The following is a 12,743-nucleotide window of genomic DNA, read 5'->3' on the forward strand; positions in this document are numbered from 1 at the left end:
TATTTTATAGGCCAACTGGTCGTATTATGAGCGCTACATTATGAAAACAATCTGGATGTTAACAGAGGAGGCATATATTTATAGCTGACATGAAGGCTTGTGGTTTTATTGACAATAAGGGGAGCAGTCTTCAGCTACAAAACAATATTAATCAGTTGGTTAAATAAATTAAAGGTGGAATTTAAACCCAAACCAATAAAGTAATACATTTTGGGAGGACTAATAATGCTATGACTTGCACAATGAATGGCAGGACGCTATGAAGTACTGAGGTACTTGAGGATCTTGGTATACACGTTCAAGGAGCCCTGAAGAGCACGGCACAGGCTCAGTAGGCACATGGGATATTTCATTAGCCAGGGCATAGAATAAAAGAGCATGGATGTCATGGTATAATTATGGAAAATATTGGTTTGGCCACAGCTGTAGTACTATGTGGTACTGCAGGAAGGAAGTGATGCACTGGTGATGGGGCTGGGGAGTGCAGAGGAAATCATCAGGAACTTGTCTGATGTACAATGTTTCACCAACAAGGACTGACTGGAATAGGCAAACTTTGTTTCCTTTGCAGCAGGTTGATGATCATATTCAGGGATACAAAGTTATGAAGCACACAATTTGTTTTATTCATTCAATGGTTATGGGCTTCGCAGACTGAGCCAGCATTTAATTGCCCATCCCTAATTGCCCATGAGAAATTAGTGATGGTGCGCTGCCTTCTTGAACTGCAGCAGTTCTCGCAATGTGGGAATACCCGCAATGCTGTTACAGGCAGGGGTTCCAGGATTTTGACCAAGAGATTAGGTAAATAATGCGAGACACAATTTCTCACACTTCATGCTACGCCTACAATCCCTAATCAGTCCTTGCATTTCAGGTATCCTTGACATTATTACCAGTCTTCCTAACACAGTGCACTGTGAATATGAAGTGGATGGAAGGAAGTGATGAATCTGTGATATACTGGGATGGGTTCAACACACTATGCAGTTTAAGGCAGTCAAGAGCCGAGCACTTGCTATACCAGGCAGGGTTGCAGCCTGACAGAATAATTTCTATAGAGCATCTGTAGAAGTTCAAGAAGCTCATGGTGGACATGAAGAATTTTCTCAGATGCCCAAGTAAATACATGGATGAACTTTCTTGATCATCTGATCAGATTACATTGCTGGTGATATGGATGTCGCAAAACCTGAAGCTGTCAACAACTCTACAGCAGCTCCATGGATGACAGTGATATATTCACCCCTTCACTTCCTTCAGTCAACAACTAACTTGTGTAGATAACGTTAAGGGCGAGGTTGCTGTTCTGAAACCATGTTCTCAATCTTTTTCGCTTTGATGTTCTTAACCCGGCCAACAAGAATAATAACAATATCAAATTTAAAGATCGAGTTGGCATAACATGCGTGTACAGAGTAGATCTAGGGACTGAGCACACAACCCTTAGAGGCATCAGCGTTTGAGGATTAGGGTGGAGGAAATGTTATCAACCATTCTAACCAACAGGACTGCCACTCAGAAACTCCAGAAGCCAGTTAATGGCATTACTATTGCTAAGTGTCCTACGATTAACATGCTGCAAATGACTGGAAACAAATTGTAGTTGCGTCAGAAGCAGATCTTGTGATTTTTAACTCACTTCCCGACATTTACAAGAGCTCAGGGCAACACCCTGACTGACACATTATAAGCAGCACATTACTGTGGGCAGGCAGCGGCTTCTCCATGTGTCAGACTGTCTGGATCATACAGTCTCTCTCATCAACTACTAATGATTGAAAGAAGCTGATTGTCTCCTTCCCTTCTTTGGTATACATTTCGCACTAGCCCAGAGATTTTACTGTGGTAGCAAGCTTAGAGCCCAGCTTTCCCAAACCAAGCATGACAGCCAGTTACGTAGAACTGTTGGCAATTCATTGCCACTGGAGAACCAAGGGCAGGGAGATATTCATACTATGTTCCTAGCCCAACAACACATAGTGTGTTACATAGGGTAATCATAGTAGGATCCTCGCAGAGCAGAAGTGTGGAGTAGAGAATCTGGGCAGATTTCCAGCACTGTGCAGCTTGAGAAGATGTCAACTATTGTTTTGTGGTGGGAAGAAAACATACTTGCAAATGAACAGATTGACACTAGAGTCAACACTCTACAAGGTAACATCACGCTGGGAACCAGTTTAACCTATTGGACCACATTAATTAATAGTCATGGCAGAATTTCCCAATTCCTTATTCACATGCATGGTTAATATAAATGTTTTTCACTGCATCTCTGCACATGACAATAATAAGTCAATACTACCCTCATTACCATATTTTTACAACACTACATATTCCTCAATGTTATTACTTAAAAACGTTACAGCCCATCTTGCATATACATGGCAACAATGCCACCACAGCATTCTAGCGCATAGAAAACCAAATATTCACTCACGTATGGGCAGGTTTTTTTTCACCTGCAAACTGACTCCTTATTTTAAGATGTAATCTCTAGACACAGCATGGTAACAGGCCCATCGCTCACCTAGTCCACGCTGACCTGAAATCACACTAGCACTATCCTACACACTCGGGGCAAGTTTTATTTACAATTTCCAGAAGCCAATTAACCTAGAAAACAAGTACGTCTTTGGAGTGTGGGAGGAAACCGCGTCGAGCAACGGGAAAAAAACCACATCAGAAATTAAATAGACAATGGTGGATCATTAACTTTACATCAATCCTGACAAATCATTTAAGATTTCTAAATTTTTCCAATGGGATTGCCCTTCATTCTTCTGAAGTTGTGAGAATGAATGCTCAATCTGCTCTTTTTTCACTCAGAAATTGATGGTATATGGAACGATCTGTCAGAAGAGGTAGATGAGTTAGATATTATAACAGTATTTAAACGATACTTGGACAGCTACATGAATAGGAAAGGCAAACCCAGGCAAATGGGATAATCTTAGATGGCTTCTTGGTCAGCATGGACGAGCTGGGCCAATTTAAGAACAGATTACAACAATTTCCTAATTGTGAAAAATAAATCTAGTAGGTGTCCTTCAAGATGCACCATGGTTTCTCAAGATAATGGAACTAAAGCACCAAGTTTGCCTTGATATAATATCTGATATTTTTCCAAACCAAACCTAAAATATTTTTCACAATCATATTATTGAATTTTAAAATAGATAAGTATCCAAGACTTATCAATCAAAACTTCCATCTGTACCCTGGAACCACTGATTAATATTGCATTACAAAGAGGATTTATAAGAGTGAGGATTTACTTCTCTCATTGAATGACCCAAGTTCTCCCAGCATTGTTCTAGATTCCAGCATCAGCAGTCACCAATGACTTCTTACCAATTTGTCTCCATTACAACTCAAAATCTCCTTTCTTGGCTGGCAGGTTAACTGATAATACAATAACTTTCTCTCCTTATACTATCTACTCCCTTTCAAACATGGGTCACCAAAGGAAAAGAAAGCTCAAAACCTTCACTCTTACATAGTAAGAGACCACACAAACATGTCTGAACAAATCATTTCCTCTCAAATCAACATCTTTCATGTAGCTTTCTGCTAAAACTAATTATTCTTCCAGCACTATCACTGAATGACACGATCTCAACCAAAATGAAATTGACTCTGGGGGAAATATGATTACTGTGTATTATCCTTCAACTTTTTGCTCACTCCAGAGCCCTGGGAGTGCAAATCTCCCTGCAAATAGATTTGTACATAATGCTGACAATATGTGTAGGAAGAATCAACTTCAGAAGAAAGTTACAGAGAAAGACACAAGTTACTTCACAACTTAGTTATGTATCTAATTTATTACACTGCAGCTCAGCATATCCATAGTGATAAATAACTAGAGAGCAAATCAATGCTTATTGCAATAATGAAGGATCTTTAAAATGCCAGATTCAGCTATTGGAGATCTTGTGTGTAGAAGGAACTGCTGATGCTGGTTTAAACTGAAGGTGAATACAAAAAGCTGGAATAATTCAGCGGGACAGGCATTAGGGAACGGGGGTTCTCCTCACCCATCATAGATGAGGCCCTCAGTCGTGTCTCCTCGTTACCCCGCACCTCCACCCTTGCTCTCACCCCCAGTCGCAACTGAGACAGAGTCCCCCACCCCCATCCTTACCTTGCACCCTGTCAGCTGTCGCATACAACACATAATCCTCTGAAATTTGCGCCACCTCCAACGGGATCTCAACACTAGTCACATCTTTCCATCTCCACCCCTTTCCACCTTCCATAGACCTTTCCCTCCGCAACTCCCTGGTTAACTCATCCCTTCCCACCCAAAACACACCCTCCCCAGGTACCTTCCCCTGCAAATACAGAAGATGTAACAACTGTCCGTATACCTCCTCCCTCGACTCTGTCCAGAGATCCCGACAATCCTTTCAAGTTAGGCAGAGGTTCATTTGCACCTCCTCCAACCTCATCTACTGTATCCGTTGTTTGAGATGTGGACTCTTATACATCGGCGACACCAAACATAGGCTGGGCGATCGTTTCGCTGAACACCTTCGCTCAGTCTGCGTGAATCTACCTGATCTCCCGGTTGCTAAATTCTCCTTCCCATTCCCACCCTGACCTTTCTGTCCTAGGTCTCCTCCATTGTCAGAGAGAGGCTAAATGCAAATTGGTGGAACAGCATCTCATATTTTGCTTGGGTAGCTTACAGTCCAGTGGTATGAATATTGATTTCTCTTACTTCAAATAACCCCGGCATTCCCTCTCACTATCCCTCTCCCACCCAAGTTGTACCCAACAAACAGCTAACAATGGCCTGTTTCCTTTAATCATCGTTACTTTTTTTGCATATCTTTCATTCATTGTTCTTTATCTCTCTACATTGTCTATATCTCTGGTTTCCCTTATCCCTAACTAGTCTGAAATGGGGTCTCGACCCGAAACGTCACACATTGGAGATCTCATGGTCTTTTAGAGATTTCAGCGGAAATGAAGATAATGAATCATAACCGAGTTCCCATGGATGACATCTTAAACTGACCGTAGACACAAAATGCTGGAGCAACTCAGCGGGACAGGCAGCATCTCTTGAGAGAAAGAATGGGTGACCTTTTGGGTCAAGACCCTTCTTCAGACTGAATTTGAAGGTCAGTCTGAAGACGGATCTCGACCAGAAACGTCACCTATTCCTTCTCTCCAGAGATGCTGCCTGTCACGCTGAGTTACTCCAGCATTTTGTGTCTACCTTCGATTTAAACCAGCATCTGCAGTTCTTTCCTACACATCTTAAACTGACTTTTTGCTTTTATCCAAATAGCAACCAACATCTGTCTTGCAGCTATCATTTATAGCACAAGCATACTTGTTGCCTTTGTCCCTTTTCCTGAAATATGTTGTTACTGGTCATTTGTTAATGCAGCACTTTTCATTTTGAACAAAAATCCAAAATAAACAAAATTGAACTGAAGGCGCATCAGCACTCACCCACAGATAACCTTTCCAATTCTCCACACAAAAATACGGTTTAATCAAGAACAATTCACAATGAAGCCCATTTAAAGCAATCACACTTTACAAAAATGTCCTTAAACTGAGCGAGGCCAATCATTTCATAAACTCGCACTAGCTGGATTTCTGCAGTCTAATCTGCAGAAGTCAATTGTCAAAATCGATTAATGGAATATTCTGAAAGGCCTATAAAATATGGCAAGATAAACATAACAAAGCAAGCTCTGAACAGAACCCAAGGAGCCTACAGCCTAAACAAATAAATAGATACTTTCAAGCATTTGAGATGTCCGTATGCTTTAAATGGAGGTGTTAATCCAAAAAGTAGCAGTTAGAAAAAAGATTCAGGCATTAAATTCATATCCATAAACAATAGTAGTTTCTTCAGGTAGGTCTCTGGTCTTGACAGGATGCAAAAGCATGCAAAACTAAGAGATCAATTCACCACAGAGAAACAAAAATGATCAAAAGTAAATGCAAATTTGCTTTAACACTATTTAAAGAAGAGATATAAAGATGCAAATATTATGGATATGAACAATATGCTAATCTACACTGTTACGTACCTCAAAACAGTTTACTTCTATAGTTCTTTAGTCTTAAAATCCTATCAAAAGGTTTAGGTGATGTCGTAATCAGGATGTGTTATACAACCACACTGACTTCAATATTTTATATGGGCTTTGGCAATATCTGTAATGTTGGCAGAATTAGTCATGATCTTTTGACAAGATGCTTGCAGAAGTGTATTAACATTTCCTCCTCGAGTAACATGGTATAATTAAATATTGTTTTGTACAATACTCATTTTACAAACCAAACATTTTAGAGAGGGTTGAGTAGAAGGATTAACCAGTACAATAAGATTTCATGATCAGTACAACAAATGCTATTTGAATCCACAGGTTGAAAGCAAGAAAGCACAAGGATTATGAAATTCTAATCTGCAGTGTTTGAAAAAAAATGTATTCACTGACTTTGAAACAAAGAAGCATATTTAATTACTGCACTTTGCCAAATCGTGGAAACAGAAAAGCGAAATTGAACTAGTCAAATATTCCTTTCAAAATATTGAAATATTCAAGAATATTGTTTTACACGGGAAAAGTAAAATGACAAAATGTCACACAAAACAATGCTTTATCTTTGCCCATTAAGACAACTGCCTTCAACAAAAACAAATGAAAATAATGGATATTTGAAGTTCAGTAAAAAGATAGAACAAAATATGTTAGCTTTGTTGGCGATTTCAAAATTGTATTGTATTGTATTGTATATCTTTATTGTCATTTCCTGAGTATTCGCATACCCAGAGGAAACAAAAAAACGTTGCTCAACCAGTGTCCATTCAGTGTGCATGAAAAATAAATAGAAATAAAAAAAATACATGTATCATGTATTCAAAATAATTGATTAATAAATACATTGGTTATTAAAATCATAGATGGGTTTTTGCAATTTAAACAAAAATCATTGGCAGATATTATTTGATCTTTTTCGTTCAAATAAAACTGAGATTACCAGTCAATTTAGGCACGAGGCTGGTACATGAAATAGTCTGCGAGACCTTTAACCCAACTAACATTTCCATATTTGGACAATAGATGGAGTAGGTCATTAGGCCCTTCGAGCCAGCACCGCCATTCACTGTGATCATGGCTGATCATCCACAATCAGTACTCCGGCCTTCTCCCCATCTCTTCAAGAGCTCTATCTAACTCTCTTGAAAGCATCCAGAGAATTGGCCTCCACAGCCTTCTAAGGCAAAGAATTCCACAGATTCACAACTCTCTTGGTGAAAACGTTTTTCCTCATCTCCATTCTAAATGGCCTACCCCTTATTCTTAAATTGTGGGCCATGGTTCTGGACTCCCCCCAACATCAGGAACATGTTTCCTGCCTCAAGTGTGTCCAATCCCTTAACAATCTTACATGTTTCAATAAGATCTCCTGTCATCCTTCTAAATTCCAGAATATACAAGCCCAGCCGCTCCATTCTATCAACATATGACAGTACCGCCATCCCGGGAATTAACCTGGTGAACTTGGAGCATATGTTGATTCTTTCGCACCAACTTCACTGATTTGAAGTAAATCCCCGAGCAACTCAGTGGATCAGGCAGCATCTCTGAAGAACATGGTTAGGTCAGGTTGGGTCCCTTCTGCAGGCTAATTGTAGTGGGGGAGGGGGGAAGCAGGGAAGAAAGCTGGATGTGAGGAGGGGCTGGGTCAAAGTCTGGCAAGTGATAAATGGAGTGAGGGGAGTTTTGGCTGGCAGATAGCTGTACAAAGGCCAAAGGACAAGGTACGCAATAAGGAAGTAACAATAGAAAAGGCATGAACTGTGAACCCAGAGGAATATAGGCAGAAGGGGATGGGGAAGGGGAGCGATGGATGCTCAAGCAGGTGGTGCACAGAGAGTGGAGGAAAGGGAGGGTGGGGGCAGGATTTGGGTTGTTCACTACACGACTGTATGTACATTGAATTATTCGATTTTAGGTAACTAAACTAAAGATGTGTCCCCCCCCCTCAACCACACTCCTCTTTCATCCATTTTCATTCTTTTGGCTTCACATTTCGCATCTTCCATCCATATAACCATATATAATATAACCATATAACAATTACAGCACGGAAACAGGCCATCTCGACCCTTCTAGTCCGTGCTGAACACATAATCTCCCCTAGTCCCATATACCTGCGCTCAGACCATAACCCTCCATTCCCTTCCCATCCATATCTCATCTCACAGTTTGCCTTTTCATTTTTGGCCTTTGTCCAATCAAATATTTTGATCACTTGCCAGACCTTGTCCCATCCCTACATCTCTTCCAGCTTTCGACACCCCTCGTACAATCAGTCTGAAGGAGGGTCCCAACCAAAATCATTGCCTGATCCATGTTCTCCAGAGTTGCCGCCTGCTTGAGTTACTCCAGCACTTTGCTTTTAACCAGCATCTGCAACCTATTGATTCAAATATCTGTCTTAATTTCTGAACAATTGACACAGAACCAAAATGTTGACTTGTTCAGTGACAGAGTTTGTTTACAAATTAATTGGTATTATGCTAGTGAGTTGCCTTTATAAACCATCAGCCTGTTTTGAATGGATTCCTTTCGTGCAGTTTCCAGGATTAACTTGCAGCTAATATAGTAACCATGTTATCATGTCCAGGTCGGACTTTGCATTTGGGAATTGCTGACGAAAAATGTTGCAGTGCACTCTTTAGATGAGGGATCGGCAACCTATGACCCACGGGCCGAATCCGGCCCCTAACCTGAAATAATTTGGCCCACAGGCGTATTTTTTTGTTCAGCAATCATCCAGCCCGCAGACTTCCGTCATCTCCGGTACCTGGAATGTTTAAGAAAAAACTGCAGGTGCTGGAAAAATTGAAGATGGAAAAAAAAACACTGGAGTGACTTTCACCAGCATTTTTTTTAACAACTATATAAGTTGCATGATTTCTCACTGTTCCAAAAGGTTGACTGTTTTTCTGTCCACAGATGCTGCTTCACCTCTTGAGTTCTTTCAGCTTTTTCTATTTTTATTATTAAATGTTTTCATTTTTCGCATTCAGTGCATGTTCCAAAAACAATATTTTGATATATATCTAACGTTACAGAATGTTGTTGAGCCGCGACCAAATAAAAACAATCAAATTAGATACCAGATGCACGTATTAGAAAGTCAGATGCGAGCTTGACACAAACATAGCACATCAGTTATTTTCTGTTCAATAGAGATAGTTTTGCAATCTACTCCAGATATTTATAAAGTATTCTCATTATAAAAAGCTCTAAAGCATATTTCATTGCATGAAATATATCTTCTAAAGAAATACTCAGCCATAATTACCACTCAGATACGTAACTGACTGCTTAAAATCCAGATTTAAATTTGGATAATAATTCCCGTTGTTCAATTTGACTTCATACATTTATGCAATTGCAACCTGATTTGTATTTCACTCTCCCAAAAGAAAAAGGCTTTTGTTTGTGCTGCATGAGAATTCACTGTTTAGCCTTTGACATTTTCACTGCTAGTTTCTCCATGAGATCTCAGAGAGCAACTGAAACTAAAAAGGTGAAACCTCTATCACAAAGAGCAGATGACCTTTGCAATCAACCTTTAGGTCAGAGGCGAACAACATCATTGCACTGCTAAAAAATAAAAATTAAAAATGCCCCCAGCCATTAATTTGTTTATCGTGGCATTTGAACAGGATATAAAAGCAAAATAAATTGAAGTAGTAATATGGCCCAATCAAACCTACTCCAAGTTCAGGTTTGTTGTCATGAATACAATTAGGTTCAGTTACAATGAAAAATCGTGCTTGTAGCACCATTACATGCACATACACTCAGACAAAAAACAATTGAGACCAAAGATTTATTAAATAGAAACAACAAAAAGGAGCTGCAGAAAACCATTCAATATGATCAACTAAATTCTTGCTTTCCCCCCAAACCACTTGATCTTTTCTGCCATTAGTACAAAATTTGCCTCCTTCAATATAATTAATAATTTTGCCTTAATTGTATTCTGCAGTGGGATATTTGACTGGTCAACCATTCTGGGTGAAAATAATTCTCATCTCATATGCCTTTACTCTTATCTTTCCAACAGTAACCTCAATACAATCATTCTTCTTCCTTTTAATCTGTTGACAAGAATTAATGGAGTCCCCCTTTAATTCTTCTGAACTCTAAGGAATGCAAGCCCTCATCATATGTCAGTCCTGTTATAAGAAGAATTGGTCTAGAGCATGGCAAGAACCTCCTTCCTGGAAAAGATCAAAACTGCACACAATCCTTGAGATGTGGCCTCACCAACTTCCTGTACACTTACAGCAAGTCATTCCTGCTGCAGTATGCAATTCATCTTTGTATGAAGGTCAATATGACATGAGGTTAGGTAACCACGTGGTGTGTCTGTGCATCCACTGCCCTCTGGCACAGAGAATTACAAAGACTTAAGGGCCAGTCCCATGATGAGAGTTCACCCAAGAGCTCTCCCGAGTTTTAAACAAAATCAAACTCGTGGTGCCTCATCACGAGTATTTTTTTACTTGGAAATTTTTCACATTATGAGCCGCTACGAGACATCCACGAGCTCCGACGTACCCGCTACGTACTTACCAGCTACGTACTTACCACGAGTTTATTGATTTTTTTTAAAAAATATCTCGGGAGAGCTCGTGTGAACTCGCATCGTGGGAGAGGCTCATTAATCCCTTCATTGTCCTAAAAAGCAAATCACTTACTCTGTGACTATGCTTCGTATTCGTAGGTTTAGTTTAGTTTAATTTAGTTTAGAGATAGTGTGGAAAAAGCCCCTTCAGACCACCAAATCCACACAGACCAGCACCAAGCTAATTAGCTTCAAACTTGTACGTCTTTGGAGTATGGGAGGAAATCAGAGCGCCTGGAGAAAACCCATGCAGGTCACAGGGAGAACATACAAACGCTGTACAGACAGCACCCACAGTCAGGATCAAACTCAGGTATCTGGCGTTGTAAGGCAATAGCTCTACTGCTGCGCCACAGTGCCGCTCACGTCTTCCATCCTTTGGAAACAAACGCTAAACATCTAACGTCTTAATTCCTCAAGTCTTGAATGATTCACTGCTAACTTGATGCCAACTAGTATCTTAAATAAAAATACAGGAACCTTTAGTTTAGAACTGCAACAATGATCTTAAAAGCTACGAGCAAATCTACTTGATTAAAATATTTTAACCTACTGACTTGATGTGTCACTCTTCAAAAGTATTGCAAAACCAGACGATTAAGGCTCCGGATAATATATTTCTGGAAAACAAAGGTTTCCAATCGTCAGTATATGAATTGCAGCTATGGTATTAAACCAACCAAAATCATATTGTATGAACTTGGTTGGACGAGGGGGTTAAGGAAAGAGCGTTCACGTCATGGCCCTGTTTCCACCGATCTTTCCTCCACCGCGCACAAGACACCATTGTATGCAGATGCCGAGAAGGGTGCTGCTTTTGGATTAAATTTGTAATGAAATTAGTAATTAGATGCTAAAACCACACCTTGTGCAAGAACAAACATTGAATTGAAAAGACTGCAATCCATCTAGCCAGTCCCGTCATATCTTTCCAATTTTCTCTCTGACATCTGCCTGAATGGGTTCTCCAAGTACATCACTCATGGTGAAAAGTAATTACCCTGCATTTCCAACATCATATTAATGGCAATCTGTTAAAATGACTGGGCTTCCTTTGGCATTGCAATCAGAAAGCTCTGGCTATTATATCAAAATGATGAGTTTAACTTGTTGCTAACTATGAGCCTGCGTCTTCATGTGCCATCTCTGAAACACTGACAACCCCCCTAACATTAATCAAACGGGGTTCAATTTATCTTGAAATCCTTCGGTCCCCCTAAATAAATACACTGAATCTATTTGGTTTTATGGTTTGAATGTCTTAAACAAATTATTAATTAAAAAAACAATGTTCGCACTATACTAGGAATATTCTTCCTATATGGTCGTATAGAATAAAAAAAACATCATTTTCTTGTTGTGCTTGGCCCTTGCATACACTGGACTTTTACAGTCCGTGCTTTCCTTTTGATAATACAGAATCAGATTTTATTCGCCAAGTATGTATTGCAACATACGAGGAATTTCACTGGCCAGGTCAGTCATACAACTAAAAGCAACAGTCCTAAAAACACATTTTAACATGAACATCCACCACAGTGTCTCCTACACATTCCACACTTTGTTCTTCCTCGGTCGTGGGCCTCGAGCCCCCGTTGACGGGACTATCTTGACTCCCGTAGCTGGCGGCGTTCGGGCCCTCCGCGTCGAGGCGTTCAGCTCCTGTATCTAGGGGATGTCAGCTCCCCCGCGTCGGGGCTGGTCGAACGGTCCGCGACGTTGGAACTTCCGACTAGCCTTTCCCGACTGCGAGCCCTTGATGTTGATTCCGCGGTGGTAGCGATCCCAGGCAAGGGATCAGCTCCAATGTTAAGTCCGCGCCCCGCGGTGGGGCTCACGACGGTCCGAGGATGTTTCCAGCTCCAGCGATGGTAGGCCACAGAGCCCGGAGAATGTGATCCGAAAATTAATCACATCTCCGGGAAGGTAAGAAAAAAAAAGTTTCCCCCGATCCCCTCCCCCCACATAAAACAAACCGAAGAACATTAAAACAAACTTTTAACACACTAAAAAATAACAAAAGATGAAAAAACGAACAGACTGCTGGCAGGGCTGCC

At 40.4% G+C, this 12,743-nt stretch overlaps 1 protein-coding gene across 2 annotated transcripts in view; it reads right to left on the reverse strand.

Annotated features, from left to right (window-relative positions):
* Nucleotides 1–12,743, reverse strand: part of sgms1b (sphingomyelin synthase 1b) — a 59,598-nt gene that overhangs the window by 29,470 nt on the left and 17,385 nt on the right. The window contains exon 2 of one of the 2 annotated variants that reach the window (XM_055647256.1): nucleotides 11,240–11,306. The exons of the other annotated variant lie outside the window; for it this stretch is intronic. The gene's annotated coding sequence lies outside the window, so the exon portion shown is untranslated. The remainder of the gene's footprint in view (nucleotides 1–11,239; nucleotides 11,307–12,743) is intronic. 2 annotated transcript variants of the gene reach the window in all.

Source organism: Leucoraja erinacea, chromosome 15, assembly GCF_028641065.1.
Source record: "Leucoraja erinacea ecotype New England chromosome 15, Leri_hhj_1, whole genome shotgun sequence".
NCBI lineage: Eukaryota > Metazoa > Chordata > Chondrichthyes > Rajiformes > Rajidae > Leucoraja > Leucoraja erinaceus.